The 19,470-nt window shown below is 40.2% G+C and overlaps 1 long non-coding RNA gene across 1 annotated transcript; it reads left to right on the top strand.

Moving 5' to 3' along the window:
• Positions 1-10,895: 10,895 nt before the first annotated feature.
• Positions 10,896-19,470, top strand: LOC115294722. The gene is made up of 3 exons (XR_003910087.1): positions 10,896-10,911; positions 18,329-18,430; positions 19,326-19,470. It is a non-coding gene; the product is annotated as an uncharacterized LOC115294722 (long non-coding RNA).

The raw sequence follows: 19,470 nt of genomic DNA, 5'->3' as shown, positions 1-19,470 counted from the left end.
TTGGGTGTCTTTTTTTTATATATAGCCTCTTAGCCTTATGCTAATACACACATACACATGCATACATGTGCACATGCACACACACTCACAAGTTCACCACTCTTTTTAATGAAATTGAATCTACCCAAGTACCAATGTTAAAAATCTTGGGGTTGGCCTAAACTCCTCCTTCTCTCTTACACCCCAAATGCAATAGATCACTAAATCCTGCTTCCTATACTTCATTAGTTTGTCCCTTTCTCTAAACCCAAAGCTACTACCTCAATCCAGGTTCTCATTTTTTCTGCAAATGTGAATTCATTGCTATATTAGTCTGCTCTGGCTACTACAACAAAATACCACATACTGGGTGGCTTAAACAACAGAACTTTATTTTCTCACAGCTTTTGAGGCTTAAAGTCCCACTTGATCCTTCCCCTCAATTCTTGGTCTAAACTTCTGAAGCTAGAGACCACACAAGTTCATTAGAAACTATGATTTTTAAATCAGAACAACTTCATTCCCTTAAGGAGAGTTTTCTGAATACAGAAGCCATTCCCTGGAGGAAATGCTGATGGAAAGATAATTACTGAATCCTAAAGCATTAGGCTTCCTGTCCTGATTACAACAGAGATTTGTGGGCTTTCCATGAGACAGCCACTCCTAGAAATGGTATTGTAATTGGGATACAAAGCAAAAGGAAAAATAATATTCAGATCAATTCCCTTCAGTTCCCTGCCCTCATACTTTAAATCCATCACATGTCCAGACTATAGTATGCTATTCTAAAACTCAATGTTTCCTTGCTTCTCATATACAAATTTGGAGGCTCTGATCTGGCACACAGAAACAAGAGAAAATCCTCTTACCATGCTTTCGATTGGGTGGAATCATCCCACATAAATATTAAGTAATGTAGCTCCCAAGGGATCAACTGACTTCTCTGATCCTGCATTTTCATCTCCACTGATCATGGAGATCATGGTGGTTATCAAATTATAATTATGGAAAATAATAGACATGATGTGTCATTTGGTCATACTGGTCCAACAGTCTCATTAAATTGCTGACCTCTTATATTTTTTTTTATCTATAAAAATAGGAATTTCATAGGCTTTCATAAAAAAATACTAAAGTCTAACAAATCAAGCAACTTCCCCAAAGTCACCCTATTTAGTTGGAGAGTGGCGGGGCTGTCATTAGAATCTAGTATTCACTCCCCAATCCCTATGATGATGCCTTTTAGACTCCACTTCATCTTACCATTAACCAACATTTTAATGAGATTACATAAAGAGATAAAACTTGGTGCTCAGGATAAGTTTGGAATACTGTGTTCCAGCTTAAATATTTAAGTTCAGAGAACCATTAATTCCATACCTATAAAATATGAATGATAAATCTGGATTTATAAGCAGACTGTGTGTGTGAAGCATCTAGCCTAGAGTAGGTACTACATAAATGTGAATTACATTTACAGAAATCAAAGTTATACGTTTCCTATTTTTCCAATGATGTAACGGCCAACTTTTAATCAAATGTTTTCAAAGTAAAAGATAAGAAGCTTCAAACATTTTGACTTTTCCTTTCTACTCTCTCCTTCCCCAAATGAGCACACACACACACACATGCGTAAACACATCTCTTCCCCTGGAAAAATTTACGAAGTAACTCCACAGTCACTTTTCTGATACAGATAAGATTATTCACGCAGAGCCTATGTGTAGGTGAAGAGGGCTGATGCAGGTGTATTCTTTGGCATTCCAGGAGGCAATGCCCCAAATATACCATTAAGTATCCTTCACCCAACATCCTCTACTTCCTCATCCTTTTAAGCCCTTGTTTGGTTACTATGGGGGAGGCAAAGCATGGTATATTGAGATCTCTTGTTAAAACACCCTTACCTACAAGAGGTGTTGCATTTATCCCTGTATTTAGTTTAGTTTATTGCATCAGCAGGCCATCATCTCACTCAGAACGTTGATCCAATTCTACTGGAGTCTTGAGAAAAAATGAGAGATCTACACACAAATAATGACTATAAACAATTAGTGTCTCAAACTTGAGGGACTTCTAGTCAGGAATCTTCATGTGTTAGGTGATGTCATCACCTACTGGCGAAATGTGATATTGCAACTCAGTCCTTGCATTGGGAGGAGACTTCCACAGAGAACCAATGCAGGGTAAGAATGTCTCCTCTCAGAAGGTAATTGTGACTTATGTGAAGGAAAACATGTTGTTGGTCGTTCCTTTTTTTTCCTGGCCCCAAATACATAGATTCAGCCACCCTCCAAGTAGTCTTGGTTCTTTTAAGTAGACGCTAGTACTAGCAACTAAAATCTGATGCTGGGCCTGAATATGAAAGCTGTGGTGAATCAAACTGTGCCTTAATACACAAAAAAATGCTTATAGGGTATTTACAGAGAAAACTTTAAAATAATCCTGTGGATGAAATTAAAATATCAAAGGTTATAGAACCAGAATATGTTATATAGGAGCACCCCCCCAACCACAGATATTTTTTAACTGAATAATATTTTGGGTATTACTATCAGCCTGTCTGAGGGACATTGTGACAAACACTGAGAGCTGCCTTCTCCACATCCATTCACCGCTTCTTCCTCATTAACAGCATTCCAATTTTGTTCTAAGTAAAATTATCTCAAGTTACAAAACTCAGTGTTTAACACTCCACCCCCTCAGTTACGGTTCTCCCCATGACTCAATTCCCATCAATGGTATGTAAGACTCTGCTTGAAATTTCTGGGGGGATATTTTGCTTTCTGATAAACATACAACCTTTCTTCATCTTTCTGCCAGCAAGCTGAGAACATGTGAAGTAGGCATCTTGTGACCACTGAAACAGACCATAAGCTGAGCCTGAGACAGTGGTGACATCATAGAGCTACTATACCAGTCCTGAAATCCTTTCTTCTAGAATCTTATAGGAAAAAAGGAGGGAAGGGGAGAACATAACTCTGGACTGAATTATGTCTCCCTCCCAAATTCATATGTTGAAGCCCTAATCCCCAGTGTGACAGTATTCGGGAATAAGACCTTTAGGAAATTATGAAGATTAAATGAGGCAATAAGAGTGGGACTCTAACCAGGTAGGATTAGAGGAAAAAAATATCTTTCTCTCTGGGTAGGAAATCAAATTTTAATTGAACTTACAGAGAGAAGATATCTCCTTATCCCCTACATGTGAAGACACAGAAAGAAGGCAGCCATCAATAAGCCAGAAAGAGAACTAGTACCAGAAACCTCACCAACCAGCACCTTAACTTCAGACTTCCCAGGCTCCAGAACAATGAGAAAAAATTTCTGTTGTTTAAACCACCCAGTCTGGTATTTTTGTTATGGCAGCCTGAGCCTACCAATACAAACCCCTACCTGATTAAGGGCAATATAGTAAGATTTCTGCTACTTGCATATGCATTCTTCATTGATGCAAAATGCAGGACCTAGCAGTAGAATATTGCACATAAAAGAAAAAAAATGTGCGTTTTCCAGGGAAAGAAGAGTAGAGAGAGAGAGAGACTACTAGGTCCCTCCCATTTCAAGCTGGAAATTTTATGATCTTTTTTATGTGGAGATTAAACATTTGACTTCATGCCCAGACTTTGAGTTCACTCCAGCTCTAGTACTTGAAGAAGTGATAGGAAAATTAAAAGTGTGTGAGTTATGTATTGATGATTTTTGCAAAGTCCTACCTGAGAAAGATTAATTCAGACAAGAGCTGGTTAGTCTGATAGCAAAGAGAGCAGGTCTCTGCCTGCAGCCTGAACCTAAGTTGTCTGAGAAGCCTGTGACCTGAGTCTTCCAGCTTTGAGAGGCATTACAAATACTGCTTTCTTATCAGAACTGAATCCTTCCTTCCAAAGCTAAAGCAGTGGCCTTACCAAAGGCTGGTACTGGCTTCTCAGTTCTTTTTTCATGTTCTCTACTAGGAAAGGAGGTAAACCTTATAGTAAAAAGGGATAAAAGGTGTTTCCTTTCCTCCAAATTTATAATTTCACATTGATAATGGCAATTAATTTAAAAGAAGAGGAAGATATATGGAAAATAAAGACATCACTAGGAACCAATATTTCTAAGGCCTTAATGTTATAACTCAGAAGAGCTCTGGCAGTGGTTGTTCACATGTAAAATTGAATGGAAGAGGCTGAAAGCCTACTAACTTTTAGAGGGAACTGTATTTATATTCCCAAAAAAGTAGCACACACTGTAGGATTGATTAACTTGGGAAGGGGCTGCTGGAAAGTATTCAATGTATAGGATGAAGGGTATACATAAATGTTACAAAGCCAAAGAGATGGAACATGATAGAAACTTCTAGTTTTCCACCCAGTGAGCTTTTATTTCTTACTAAGAGCATACAGTTTTGTTCAAACCAGCTCTGTGCCTGAGAATTGGGAATGCAGTGACTGATCAGTTTCTCCTTTTCACATTAAATCCATAAGGCTTAGAACCAAGCTTGTGGCTCGGCTTGAACAAGGCAGGCTCTGTGGTGTGTAGTATTTTTAGTCTCATGCAGTATCTCCACCCAAGATTTTCGTTGTTCTTTTTCACCTATTTTCATAAATACTATTTTGCTGTGCTTATCCCATTAAATGGCCTTAATACATCTCTAAAATAAACCATGTAGAAGAAGCAGCAAGGAAGTCAAAATAGAGAGGAAAATAGAAGGAAAAAGAGAGTGAAGAAGATAGAGAAAGAAAGAAAGGAAGGAAAGAAGAAGGGACGGAAAGAAGAAGGGGTGAGGGAGGGAGAAAAAGGGATATGAAACACACAATTAGGTGAAGGAAAAGCTTGCAGATCCAAACCTCCGAAGGGACCATAAATGCCATTACCATCAGTGACTCACTAGAAGAATTAGCAATGTGTTTTATAGGGAAAGATTCATAAAAGACGGGAGAAACTATAAAGGGATATAAACATGAAACTAATTGCCTGAGGTGTATGAAAACAGTTCCAACATTTCGAAATGCCTCAATTCCTGATGTCACAAAGGAAATTACCTTGATGCAATGGCTGCCTGTAAGTACTCTATCAGGCAGGCTATTGTAGGGGTAAGTGCCCGTGGCCACGTGCAGCTTGCCAATTATTCTGATGAAGAGCTATGGTCTTTAATCTGGCAGAGAACAGGTAAGGCCAGAATGCATGTCACTAATGGGTGGCTGATTTAAGATCTCATAAATAGGGAGGGTCTTTTCTACAGGTAGTGTAGTATAAATACTTAGTGTCTACGTGTTCCGTCACTTTCTGTGTCTACACATGTATTCTCTGCTTCCTTAATGTGTGTAACATCCCTATTGGGTTACCAACTTACTTACTTCTTAACAAAGGTAACTGGTTTTAATCCGTTTGTTTTCTTTCTCACTCTCTCTGACAAAATTTGTTATCTTTAAATAAAGAGGAAAACTTGCATCTTTGGCTTAACAATGTTCCTTTCTTCAATCTTACATAAGAGAAGGGAAATGTCAAGCTTTGAATGTAGCTTAATGTATACCAGTAAAATAAGTATATAAGATAACTTTAACTCAAGCCAAGCACACGGGCTGTATAAAATATCTATCTATACCTTAAGGCTGCCTCTCAGACACAAGCACCATACTATCATTCTATTTTCAAAAGAGCAATGTTGAATTTCTTTAGTCATTTCCTTGTAAATCTATACCAACTTTATACATAGTATGCTACTCCAACTTTACCAATTGAATATTCTATGAAAGGTACAAAAAGACCTTGGACAAAATATCATATTATGGAACTATTACAACTCAGTAAATTGCAAAGAGTTATTTAAGACTTTCTTCACTGTTTTGAATCATAATACAATTTCTGATTATAACCCTGCTATCAATTCCTGATACCATAAAAAGAAACAATCAAAGAGCCAAGCTATTTCATCTTTAAATAGATACCAGGATATTGCTGCTCCCTCAGAATCTTTTTCCTAAAAATAATTCTGATTCTCTGAGTTACTAGGAATAGGCGGTTGACAGAACACATTCCATTACAAAATGGCACAAAATGGTTTTGTGTCCTAGTTCCACTTATCTTTAGTCAAAATGACTAGATATACTTTTTAGATCAACAGCTCTATGGCTTCCAGCTATGGCTAAGAGATAGACAAATGTTCTGGTCTATGTTTATGGCATAGAAACTAGGTGTGGTTTCAAGAAGAAACAGAAACTTTCTGGTCCATTTTTGTTAGAAGAGCTAAATATTAATGACTGACAATAAAGCCATAATGTAGGGGCGCCTGGGTGGCTCAGTCAGTTAGGTGCCTCACTTCAGCTCAGGTCATGATCTCAGTTCATGGGTTGGAGCCTTGTGTTGGGCTCTGTGCTGACAGCTTGGAGCCTGGAGCCTGCTTGGGATTCTGTGTCTCCCTCTCTCTGCCCTCCACCCACCCCCCCCCCGCCTGTGTGGGTGCTCTCTCTCTCACTCTCTCTCAAAAATAAATAAACATTAAAAAATTTTAAATAAAGCCATAATTTATATTAGATTCTTCTTAGTATTCATATGGGCCATAAAAGCAGAGCCTAACACCTATATAAACACATGCTATGGTTCAGGCAGTAAATAACTCCATAAAACAGGTCAATCAATTTAACAACCTGAAGGCACATTTTACAACTTATTTATCTAAAAGGTAAAGATTTCTGTCCAAAATCAATCACTATACAGATGCTGCCTTAGTCAATTTGGGCTGCTATAACAGAATACCATAGCTGGGTGGCTTTAATGACAGATAATTAATTTTTCTTAGTTCAGGAAGCGGGGAAGCCCAAGATCAAAGTACTAGTAGATCTGGTATTTGCTGAAGGGGCTCTTCCAGTTTGGCAAATGGCTGTCTTCTTTTATCACCACAAGGTAGAGAGCACAGAAAGAGGAAGAGAGCTCTCATGTCTCTTCTAATAAGGGCTCTAATCTCATCGTGAGGGTTCCATCTTCCAGACCTAATTATCTCCCAAAGACTCCACTTGCTAATACCATCACACTGGGGAATCAGGGTTTCAACATATGAACTTGGGGGAACACAACAGTCCATAAGAGGTGCTGTTAAATATGGATTAGTTTTAGTAAAAATTTTTTGTGGTAGTTAAGGTGTCCAGGTAGTGACAGCTGCCTTCAGTTGGCCACATTCCAACCCAAGGTGTTTCCTTTTAATTTCCGTTCAATGAGTGCTTGTCTTCTAGAATGTGTGGTATCCTTATAAACAACTGCTAAGGAAGAAAAAGTCTCCAGACTTGAAAATATGGCAATAAGATTTCATCCCTTTTGAAAGCCATACTAGATCATTGTCTAAGAAGCTACATTGTCAACAAGAATCATCTGATGATATATAAGAGAAGGTGCTTTGGCATACTATTTACTTTTGATTAAGGCCCCCAATTCTGTTAAGTTGTTTACGTGGAGAAGATTGAAAAGTTGCAACTTTTTTTGTCCTGTAGAGATAGAAGTAATTTCTTTTCAGAAGAAAAGATATCCCAACGTATGAAGTTTATTGTTCTGTAAAACATTAACTAGTTTTACATAACTTATTTAGCAGTCTTTCTTTTACTTTTTTAAAATTTCATATTCTCTTTGAACCAGCTTTACTTTCCTATTAGTTCCACTATGATTGAGTGAATAATGTATCTTTCATATGTGCTTATCATATATTTGTATGAGAGCCAGACTTTCAATTTTTTTAATTATATTTTATCATACCCCACTTTCCCACCCTAATACAAATTAAATTAGGTAAAAGATAAAAGTTTAGGAAAGATAGTACACTTAAAGACCACATATTCAGAATATCTACTTTCTTCACTGGAAAATGACTGGAAAACATGGCTTTAGAGCTGGAGTCAAATGGTCTTGCCAGTACTTTTCTCTTGAATTAAACCCACTTGCTCGCCAATTCCTAGCAAAATTGTTGACTCCACCCCTCTCACTGTCTTCACTCTCTAGAGGCAGGCCACTTTTACCATGAGGCAAACTAGACAATGATAGTCTCTCAAGCAGAGAAATGGAAAAAGGAGCTGAGCTGAGCTTGCAAAATCCCTTCTCCTCATCATCTGAGTCGGTCACCCATCCTTCCCTGGACATTAAAAGCAGGAGGAGAAAGGCCAGGAATGAAGACTAAATGTTAGGTCCCTGCTGCCACAGTTCAGCAGATCTGATTATTCTACACCAAGCTGGACATGGAGTGCCCTTCCAGTCTGAAGAAAAGCACAGCGAGGCTTTTGTCATAATAAATGTAACGATTACTACCAATATGTTTAGTATCTTAAGTATATACCAAGCAATACTTTTATACTGGGAATACTTTTATTTTTTTAAGTTTATTTATTTATTTTGAGAGAGAGAGAGAGAGAGAGCGAGAGAGAGAGAGAGAGAGAGCAAGCATGTAGGGGGGGGTGTGAGGAGGAGCAGGGAGAGAGAGGGAGAGAGAATCCCAAGCAGGCTCTGCACTGTCAGCACAGGGCTAGATCTCATGAACCATGAGATCATGACCTCAGCCAAAGTCAAGAGTCAGATGCTTAACAGACTGAGCCACCCATTCCCCTATACTGGGAATACTTTTATACTGGACCCTTACAAGAGGCCTCAATCAATTTATATAACGTCAAAAGAAGTACATTTTATTCAAAGCTCAGAGGCAGCACTCAAATGTGTGTTAAATGAACAAATGACGGAATGAACACAAGAATTAAGCACAGGATGTAATTTAAACATATTAGGGAAGGAACTTGAAGTTCTTATACAAGCAATGTGGAGAGTTTAATCAGACAGCCTAGCACATCTCTGCACCCAAGGAGCTAATGAAGTAGTTTTTTGGAAGAATGGTGGCTCTATCACATTACAACTAAAAAATAACATCTGGAGTATACTGATTTGGCCCTTCCATTTGCCTCTGAATTTCATCCAAATCATCCCAAATCAATCAGAACAAATATCATTAAGGTCTTTCTTTTTTTTTTTTAATGTTTTATTTATTTTTGATACAGAGAGAGACAGAGCATGGGAGGGGGAGGGGCAGAGAGAGAAGGAGACACAGAATCTGAAGCAGGCTCCAGGCTCTGAGCTAGCTGCCAGCACAGAGCCCAACGTGGGGCTCAAACCCATGAATGTGAGCTCTGACCTGAGCTGAAGTCGGAGGCTTAACCAACTGAGCCACCCAGGCGCCCCTCATTAAGGTCTTTCAATAAAGGAGTTGCCACATGTTCCCTTGGAAAAGAATTCAATGAACCTCAAACCTTACAGTTGAAAACTTTTTGAAGTCTGTTTGAAATCCTCTCTGCTCCAGGACAAACTCATTTCTATTTTCTGTTCAGAAAAGAAATAAATCTTTGTTAAAGAAGCCTCTTCTTTGCAAAATACATGCTCTCCTTTCACAATTTTATGTGAAGTCTACTCTAAATAATCTGAATATTTTTAAAAAGGAAATTTAAACAATCCAAAACTAGAAAAAACCAAAATGTCTATAAGTAGAGAAATAAATTGTAGTGGATTCATACATAGAAATACTAAATTGCAATAAAAAGGAGAAACTACTGATATACACAAAACCATGGATGAATCTCAAGACACTATGTTTCATGAAAAAAAACTAGACACAACGTACACACCATATGGTTCTATGTATATGAAATCCAAGAACACGCAACACTATGGTTATAGAAATCAAGACAGTAGTTGTTTTTGAGGTCTGTGTGTGGAAGAGACAGGAACCAACTGGAAAGGAACAAGAGGTAGAGTTCTGGATGACGGAAATGTTCTTGTTTTGTTTAGTAGTTTCATTAATGTATACAATTGCCAAAATTTATTAAACTGAGCACTTAATATCCATACACTTACATATATGTAAATTAAATTCCAAACAGAAAACTTAGAAAAGAAAGGGCTATCAGACATTACCTACAGCCTTGCTAGCTAGCACTTTCCATAAATTAAAGACCCTTAAGTTTCAATTGCCTTCTTGAAAGCTGAAAAGATTGTTGCTTAACAATCAGTTTCTGGCTGGCTACAATTTTTCTCCTCTGGAAGTAGTGAGGTTTACCAGAAGAGTAGGTGAGTCAGGAAGTCAGTTTCCAAATAATTCTATACTCCTAAGTGTGCTAGGCTCTGAAGGAAATCAAAGACAGTACTGAATGAGACATGTCCTCTACTAGCCAGGTTGTTTTTCTTATGTACTTCTCAAACAGATCTAGAAGGCAATTGGATTTGAACTTTTCACAGCTATTCATCTCTAGGCACCAGATCAGTGAGAAGATTCTCCAGTTGATAAGAAAATTAATAGCTCACCATTTTTTTTAATTTACACAAGTACAGATCTTTCCCCAAGGTGGAGAAAAGGAGCTTTTTAGTAACTAATTAAGCCCAGCCAGAACACCCCAGAATTTATGGCACGTACAAAAATACTCCTGCTCAGCATTAATGACACTGTGCCAGTTTCCTTAAGTAGAACTGGCTTTGGAGACAGAAAGGCTGTATACCAGTTACTAAAGAATGGTCTTGACCAAACTTCTTCAAGTGACTCCACTTCTTGGAGTGAGAGTGTCCTGTCAGGCTCCACAAATAAGAGGTTGTTGGAGGCAGACTGCAAAACTAGGATGTGAAGACCTTTCTTTTGATTCTGGCCAGCAGCACCCCCTGAACTTCTTTGATCCAGATAAGTAATTCATTCCATAAGCAATGTTTGGTTCTTGTTTGCAGATTTTCCAGACTAGCCTCATGGCATTCACTCAGAGGCACCAGCACCAGTTGGCCAATGTTGCCAACTGCTGATCTGAGATGTGGTCCTATTTCAGTGTGGGACCTTCTCCAAGTTGCTGACATACAAGTGCCAGCCAGGCAGCACCACTGAGATCTGAATTCCAGATCTATGGGGCAACAGCAGCATAGAGCAAAATGCCTCTGTTCTTTGCTTCTCAGGTTAGTATTTCTTTCATTTTACTTTAATAATTTCTCCTTGGTTTATATTCATTTAAATAAGTAATGATGAAATGTAAAAGTTTAATATGGAGGCCCACAGGAAAAAAGGAAGAAAATGAAGTGAAGGAGAAGGCTTTGCTTCTGGAGTGAGCCACACACCCTGGTAGGCCTAATGGAAGCTCTGGGGTCCTTGCAGTTTTGTAGTGAGGGGTCTGATTTGGTCTGCTCTGGTTGATCCACTTTTCTCTCTCTTTCATTCAACTCAATTACCTGGAGCAGATACTCACGGAGGAGGTACTCAAGCCATCTTGCCAGTCAACATGGGGATTCACAGATGAGTAACAGCCCAGTTCTGTCTATCCCCAGTGACCTGGCAGGACCTGCCTCTTATACACAAGACTGCAGGAGACAGGATGTGTGCAAGGAACCAACTATGCAGTGTTTTTCCAAATCTGTCACGCACTGGCAAATAGAAAGTGCCAAGATACGTACAGCATACTCATGTATAGTGATGGGTCTGCTTAAAGCTGGAGACAGCCTGTGTTGCTCAGTCAGTTAAGCGTTTCACTCCTGATTTTGGCTCAGGTCATGATCTCACAGTTCAGATGATCGTGCTGACAGCACAGAGCCATCTTTGGATTATCTCTCTCCTTCTCTCTCTGCCCCTCCCCATCTCAAATGTGCTCGCTCGCTCTCTCTTTCTCGCTCTCAAAACAAAATAAATACTTAAAAAGCTGGAGGCAACTTGACTGGGGTTATTCCAGATCTCAACTATGGGTCCTGGTACACACCAACTGAAAAGCTATGCATTAGTTTACATGAAAACACATATTGTGAAGTAGGAAAAATGCCATTTCCAAAAAGATAGGCCAGATTATTTCAGACCTATGATCTCTAGGACACAGATTTATTTTCAACCCCATGAGGGTACTTGAGCAGAACACCATATATGAGAATAGGAGTCAACCCCCTCAGACATACAGCAAAGGGAGGTGCCCAAGAGACACGCAATCCCATATGGATGATGACAACAGGCTTTGCTGTGGATGTGGCATTTTCCAAGAGCCCCAGCGAGAAGTGCATTTTTTTAGCAGTATACTTTTTAAACCCCTATTTCTTTTTTTTAATGTTATTTATATTTGAGGGTGGGGGGAGGATAGAGAGAGAGAGAGGGAGACAGAACCCAAAGCAGGCTCCAGGCTCTGAGCTGTCAGCACAGAGCCTGATGTGGGGTTCAAACTCACAAGCGGTGAAATCATGACCTGAGCTATAGTCAGATGCTTAACTGACTGAGCCACCCAGGCACCCCTTAAGCCCCCATTTCAATGCCGAAAAGACTCCAGAGCTTTCATGAGGCCTGCCAGCAGGTGAGGCTTATTCCAGAAGCAAGGCTTTCTCCTTTTATCCTTGGAGACTGGCAGAGAGGGCATCAAGAACACTAAGCAAAAGCATGGGAATGGAAAGTTATGGACACAGTGGGAAATTTCAAGTAAGCAGTGTAAGTGACTAAAGAATAGCATGTGTTCAGGAAAGGTTGAGTATGGCTGGATTGTGGACTGCAAGGAACAGGCACAGTACTGTGTTGTATTCTGGGCTTGCATAGCAGAACAAGGCAGTAGTCCATCCACTGGCAACCCAGGGACTGGAATGTGGACTGAGTGGAGCCAGAAATTAAGATACACTTAGCTCGAGTGGTGAGGGTGTGCAGCCAAAGCGGTGAGGAGCAGCGCCTCTCAGCATGCTGTCTTTTCTCCAGTCTCTTCCCCCTGCTCTCCTGATATCACATCATCACTTTAGATACAGTTCATAGGACAAATGGTCAAAGAGGTTATAGTTAAGAAGATTAGGTATGAAATGATTTAAAGCCACCATCACTCATTCTTGTAAAGGGCAAAACCTTGGCTTGGGAGCAGATTAAAGCCTTGGGAAAAGTTCAAAACGCAAACTTTTGACAGGGCACTAACTCTAACTGGCTATTTAATTTTCCATAGCCAACAACTTTCTAGTCACTAAAAAAGTGCTAAATGATAATGGCTTTTTAAGAAGGCAGTTTGGTTACTGTTTTTGAAGGAGAGAGAGGTTTTTAAATTGCTGTAGTAAGTTTAATGAGAAAAAACATAAAGCACTCATATTCTATGTTATTTACATTTGATTTCTTCAGGATTCATTTAAAAATGTAGAATTAATTATTCCTGGAAAGTGATATGACATGATTTCTCTACTTAAAATATCAATTCCCCATCACTTTTTTAACGAAAAATAAAATTTATAGGAATCTTTATTTTTAAAAGCAAACATTCTTGGGGCACCTGGGTGGCTCAGTCAGTTAAGTTGATTTTGGTTCAGGTCATGACCTCATGGTTTGTGGGCTCTAGCCCCACATCCGCCTCTGTGCTGACAGTGCAGAAGCTGCTTGAGATTCTCTCTCTCTCCCTCTCTCTCTCTCTGCCCCTCCGCTGTTCAAAATAAAGAAACTTTAAAAAAAGGTAAAAATTCTTTTTTCCAAATGTGGTATATTTTCAATGTAGATGATATCTTGAGATAGTTTTAATTCGATATAACCCCCTCAAAACATTCTAAACCTTCCCTAACATCTTCTTTCTGATATTAGGTCACTTAACATTTTTAAATTTTTTTTAACATTTTAATTTATTTTTAAGAGAGAGAGAGAGCGAGAGAGAGAGAGAGACCACCTGAGCAGGAGAGGATCAGAGAGAGAGGGAGACACAGCATCTGAAGACAGGCTCCAAGCTCTGAGCTAGCAGTCAGCGCACAGCCTGACACAGGGCTTGAACCCACAAACCGCGAGATCATGCCCTGAGCCGAAGCCAGATGTTCAACCGACTGAGCCACCCAGGTGCTGCACATTTTTAAATGAGAGAGAGAGAGATGAAACTATCTCTCTTTGCCACCCATTGATTGAAACGTCCTTTGGATCCTTAACTTTCACAAGGTGTTGATACTGACTAATGAGGTGTTGAAAAGAGGGACCCCATCAGCATGTTGCCCACACATCCTGTACTAGATCTGAGTGAGTTTACTTCCTTGTGCTGAATGAGCATGGGACTCTAGCAATCAGCAGAGGGCACTCCGACCCAGCCATGGTTGTGGCGATGCTATCATGGGTATCACGGCATGCATCCAAACTCATCTAGATATGTATATGTGTGCAATTATACTTCTATAAAGCTTTTTTAAAACTCCAATTATCCAAGTAGCTCCTATGCTCATGCTGACTTAATCAGTTGAATGAGGGCCTGAGGAAAGTAGGTCAGGTGAGAACAATGAGACCTCTGGCACCAGATCTTAAGTTGGAGAAAGCCTACAATTTAGGAGGTTATTAAAAGTTAATTTGGGGGGCGCCTGGGTGGCTCAGTCTGTTAAACCTCCGACGTCGGCTCAGGTCAGATCTCACATTTGTGGGTTCGAGCCCCACATCGGGCTCTGTACTGACAGCTAGCTCAGAGTCTGGAGCCTGCTTCCAGTTCTGTGTCTCCTTCTCTCTCTGTGCCTCCCCCTCTCATGCTCTGTCTCTCTCTGTATCAAAAATAAAATAAAACATTAAAAAAAAATTTTTTTAAGTTAATTGGGGGCACCTGGGTGGCTCAGTTGAGCATCCAGCTCTTGATTTCAGCTCAGATCATGATCCCAGGGTCATGGGATCATGCCCCACGCTGGGCTCTGCACTGAGCATGGAGCCTGCCTGGGATTCTTTCTCCTTCTGTCCCTCTCCCTGGCTCTCTCTCATTCTAAACTTTAAAAATATATATATTTTTTAAAAAAGCAAATTTATATTGGAGAGCAGGGTTACATTTATACAGGAGACTTTGTCACAAATATCACCTATGGCCTTGAATCTTACCTTCTAGATTCTTCTCTAAGAGCCATACTGCTACCAATTTAAGAAGTGTTGTATTCGTCACTTAAAGTTACTCAGAGCCAGGTTCACAAAGTAGAAAAAGCTAGACTACTTGGACCATCTTAATTCTTTAACATCCATGCACTTTCCTTTCATACTAAAATATTTGACCATTGTTAAATTATACACAAAAACATGTTATTTTTGTTTAAAACATGTTTAACCCTAACTCAATAATACAATCTCCAGCAAACAATGAATGGTGTAAGAGGTTTTTTTGGTATTATGACCCAGAAGACAATATCCATTGCCAATGTTATAGCAATGTCTGCCGTTTCTTTCCTTCTAACAGCATCCCAGTTTCATGTTTAGATGGTGCCCATTGCTCTTTTCCCACCCTAGGTGTTAAACCATGTTTGGTCTTAAGTTAATCATTCCTCTTTATCAGTGACTAGCCAAATGATAGCAATGTGAGCCAGGTCTGCCCAGTAATACTTGGCTAGTAGTTGGGTTTATTTTCCAGTTAAAAGAACAGGGCCTCAGATGGAGAAGTAATTTTACCTCTTTCCATTTTTTTCCTGCTCTGGAAGGGTTGATGAGGCCTGATGTCTATAGCTGTTGGTGGCCATCTTGAGACCACAAAATGAAGACAGGAGAAGCTTTCTTTCATTTCATAATTGTTATAAAATCTCATAAAAATCAAACAAGAGGGAGTAGGAGGAAAACCCCATGTCCTTTACAACATTATTGAATAACTGAACCAATGTGAATAATTGCCTACCTTTAGACTTCTTGATGTATAAAAAAATAAGGCCCCCATATGTTAAAATCATGCTTAACTGGGATTTTCTGTTACTTAACTTTTTTAATTTTACTTATTTGAGAGAGACAGAGTGACTAAGGGAGGGGCAGAGAGCAAGAGGGAGAGAAAGAATTCCAAGCAGGCTCCTCATTGTCAGCACAGAGCTCAACTTGGCACTCGAACTCACAAACTGTGAGATCATGACCTGAGCCAAAATCAAGAGTTGGATGTGTTACTGACTGAGCCACCCAGGTGCCCCTAAAATCATTTTTAATTGATAGAGGATTTTTTCCTCTTTTAGGGGAGAGGATAAGTGCTTTTATTTGTATGAAGGTTAGTACTGTATTATTGTTGCTGGGAATGTACAGTATAGAATAAGGGTATGTGTTGGACAGCCAAGCAGACTATGGGAAGACCTACTTTTTGACGCCAAATACCTTGTGAACACTGTCTCTATGTTTGGAGAATTTCCCACTTAAAGTCCCTGCATCCCCAAAATAGAACCCAGAACCTCACTCTCTTGGCTGCCTTTGTAACTTCTTCCTTTGTAACAGTCCAGGTGTGACCCTTGGACTGTTCCCTATTGGAGGTACTCTTGTGACTATATGAATTATAAGCCATTGCTATGAAAGAGGTGCTATATGTAATCTGTTCCTGTGAGGGTGATGGCCAAGACCCCCAGCTTTCAGAGGCACCAGGGACACCCAGCATGGAGGGTCAGTGCTGGCCATATAAGGGTTTAGGATGATTTGGACATTGTTCTCAGCCATAAAAGCCACAAAAATTTGGGAAGATACCTAATGCTCTTTAATAAATTTATCTTCTGCTGAAAATAGCTGAAATTGATTCTAAACACTCAGACTGACACATTTCATTTTATTAACAATTTAGACATTCTTGATTTATTTCATTGTTTTAGTCCAAAGTTAGTCATCTATCTAGTACTAACTGAAATCAACAGACAACTGATCCCAACTAATCTGCAACTGAATAGGATCTTACAACCTGAGAGCCACCTTGGCCCTGCTCATCCTCTCAGAGGATCTGAGAGTAATACTGATCCATATTCCAGATCTTGGAACATCAGGTTTTAAGACATTCTCAGGGAGGAGAAATGAGTGTTGCATAATATATAATATATAATTGGTGAAGTTATGTATTTCTTTTACCAATCAATTGGGGCAGTAATTCTTAATTACTCCAAGACTCAATGTAAATAGGACTCATTCACTCTTAAAAATTACTAAGGAATCTACTGTAAGGACACAGGTCCGATTCAGCCTTCCCCTGTACTTAAAGGGGAAGGCGCCGGCTTCTCCGGGAAAGGGCACACATTAAGGAGGGACAACTCCTGTGGCGCCCAATCGGGAGAGGCCAGCCAATACCTTTGACCTTTCTAGAGGTGGGCCTAGTCACGCTCTATGTGGGGGTCCTGGGCCCACTCTGATTGGTCAATACTCCGGATGTTGTGATTGGCTCCCACAACTGCCAGTATTGATGGGGGGGGGATAGGGATTGGATCACTGTACTCCTGTTGTAATTTCCTGTAACTCCCCTTCCCAAACTTATAAAAGCCCTGCCCTGCCTTTGTTCGGGGCTCACTCCACGTGGCCAGCGGGTCAATGGAGTCTGTGAGCCCGAGCTTAAGCTCGTAATAAAGCCCTTTGCTTTTGCAGGCATGACTCGGTCTCCCTAGTAGTCTCTGGTGCTTGTTTTGGGGTGATATTACAAACTTGGGCCCAACACTACCAAGCTTTGGTTTTATAAATTATACCTATGCATATTTCCTGTATTTGAAATACTGAGATCAAAGAATTGAAAACAAGTCAAATAACTTCTTAGCCTTATTATAGAATGGTTTTTCACAATACACTGCTGACCCTCTGAAAGGATTTCAGGAACACCTAAGGAACACTGATGTACTCAGTGAAAACCATGGAATTTGGTATTTATTGAACACTTGTTGTGTGCCCAACATTGAAATGGACTCTGTCACAAATCTGGAGGTTCATTCAAGGGCATAACCAAAGGCAGATCCATGAGAATATGACTGCCATACTGGCAGAAAAGGAGAAAACCAACCAGGGCTGAGCACATTGAAGATGAGGAAAAACAGTGAGAGATACTTCCCTGTATGATCTAAATTTTACCCCAAGTGCCACTAAGCAGTGTTATTTACCCAAGGGTTTTGGTACATGAGAACTATAAGAAAAAGGGGCTTTTGTTTCAAAAAAATTTTTTAAAGGATTGGTATTTTTTTTTTTTTTAAATAATAAAATTGGTTTTGGGGCACCTGGTGGCTCAAGCAGTTAAGTATCTAACTCTTGATTTCTCCTCAGGTCATGCTGTCTGGGTTGTGAGATAGAGCCTGAGTCAGGCTTTTCACTGAGCATAGACCCCTACTTAAGATTCTCCCTCTCCCTCTCTCCCTCTCTCTCTCTCTCTCTCTCTCTCTCTCTCTCTGCCCCTTCTTTGCTCTCTCTCTTCTTCTTTCTCTAATAAATAAATAAATAAATAAATAGTAAATAAATAAAATTGGTTTCAAGTGATACAAGGTGTGGTATATTTGTTGAGTGATTGTCATTTCCAGGCAGGAAACATACAGTAATTTCCTTCTTTGAGCTCTGGTAAAGGGTAAAGAGATAAGCTAATGTGAGAAAATGTTGCTCTTTGACATTTAGTTCATCTGGAATCAAGAGGATTATTTCTGTTTATTGCTAAAGGAAAGTGAAACTCTCCACCCCAATATTCCTCAGGCTTTCTGGGAAACCCCATGCCATTTAGGTGAGGATCTCTTCTGCCAGCAGCTGCACTTCCCACCACTTCCTGGAGGAGCTCCAGGCTGAGCCCAGCACCAAGTGAGTCAGTGCCACTGCCATGGGTTTCCTAACTCCAGCGCGTGTCAGCCAAGTAAGGAGAGAAGACAGAGCCTGGAGACCATCCGCTCCCCTCAAAAAGCCAATGTCAGGGACTCACATCCACGCATCATCAGGTCAAGTGTTACCTGGAGGTTTGTGGGAACGTCAAACCTTGTTCAGGCAGCAAACACAGTTGTAGCTTCCAGGTGTCACTTTCCAGAAGGAAGTGAAATTCTGGCCAACCATATAGGATATATGTACATAACAGTAAGTATGCATGTATGGATGGATGGTAAGATATCTGTAAATTTTATTTGAAAAATTAAACGAAGAGGGAAAAAATAAATAAAATGGAGTAAAAAAAAAAACCTAAAGAGTACTGAAATGCATATATAACAAAGCCCAGGACCAACAGTTCTTAATCAACCTGTTTTGTCTAAATTTTAAATAATACATATGATATAATGTAGAAAAGTTAGTTTCCTTTGTACTGAGATCAAAGGTCACTGGTTTCCATATATTTCCAAAGGTAATGACCAGCATGCATTTAGCCCCGCCCCGATTTTCCACTGCCTTTTTCCTTTCCCTTTGGTCGCTGAATTTCGTCCCTCTCTGCACCACCGCCCGCCTGCCACTCACCTGTCTTTCAGGATCCGTGGCAGCTGTCCTCTTCCCCAGGGAACCTTCCCGCTCCAGAGGGGCAGACGCCGGGGAGTCTCCGCTCCCGCGTGGTTTACTCCTGGAGCTGGGAGCCTTGTCTCATTTGCATTCGTATCTCCCACATCACGTTGAATTCCACACGGAATTACTGGCTGAACCAGGGAGGAAAAGGAACGAGACAATTTGAGAGATAAGCACACAGTCCCAACATACACTATTTTCTCACCTCTCACAGACGCGGCTTGTGCAGTGCCCTTCACCAAACCTCACCGCCCACGGGGGAGATGCCCTGGGATCCATACGCCGGGTGTATGAAGTAGGGCAAGGCCTAGTCCTCATCTTTGTTTCCCTGAATCTGCCCATCTGGTACCAACCAGTTT

Source organism: Suricata suricatta, chromosome 6 (genome assembly GCF_006229205.1).
Source record: "Suricata suricatta isolate VVHF042 chromosome 6, meerkat_22Aug2017_6uvM2_HiC, whole genome shotgun sequence".
Classification (NCBI taxonomy): domain Eukaryota; kingdom Metazoa; phylum Chordata; class Mammalia; order Carnivora; family Herpestidae; genus Suricata; species Suricata suricatta.
The sequence above is the reverse complement of the archived record's forward strand: the minus strand, read 5'-3'. Positions and strand labels throughout refer to the sequence as shown.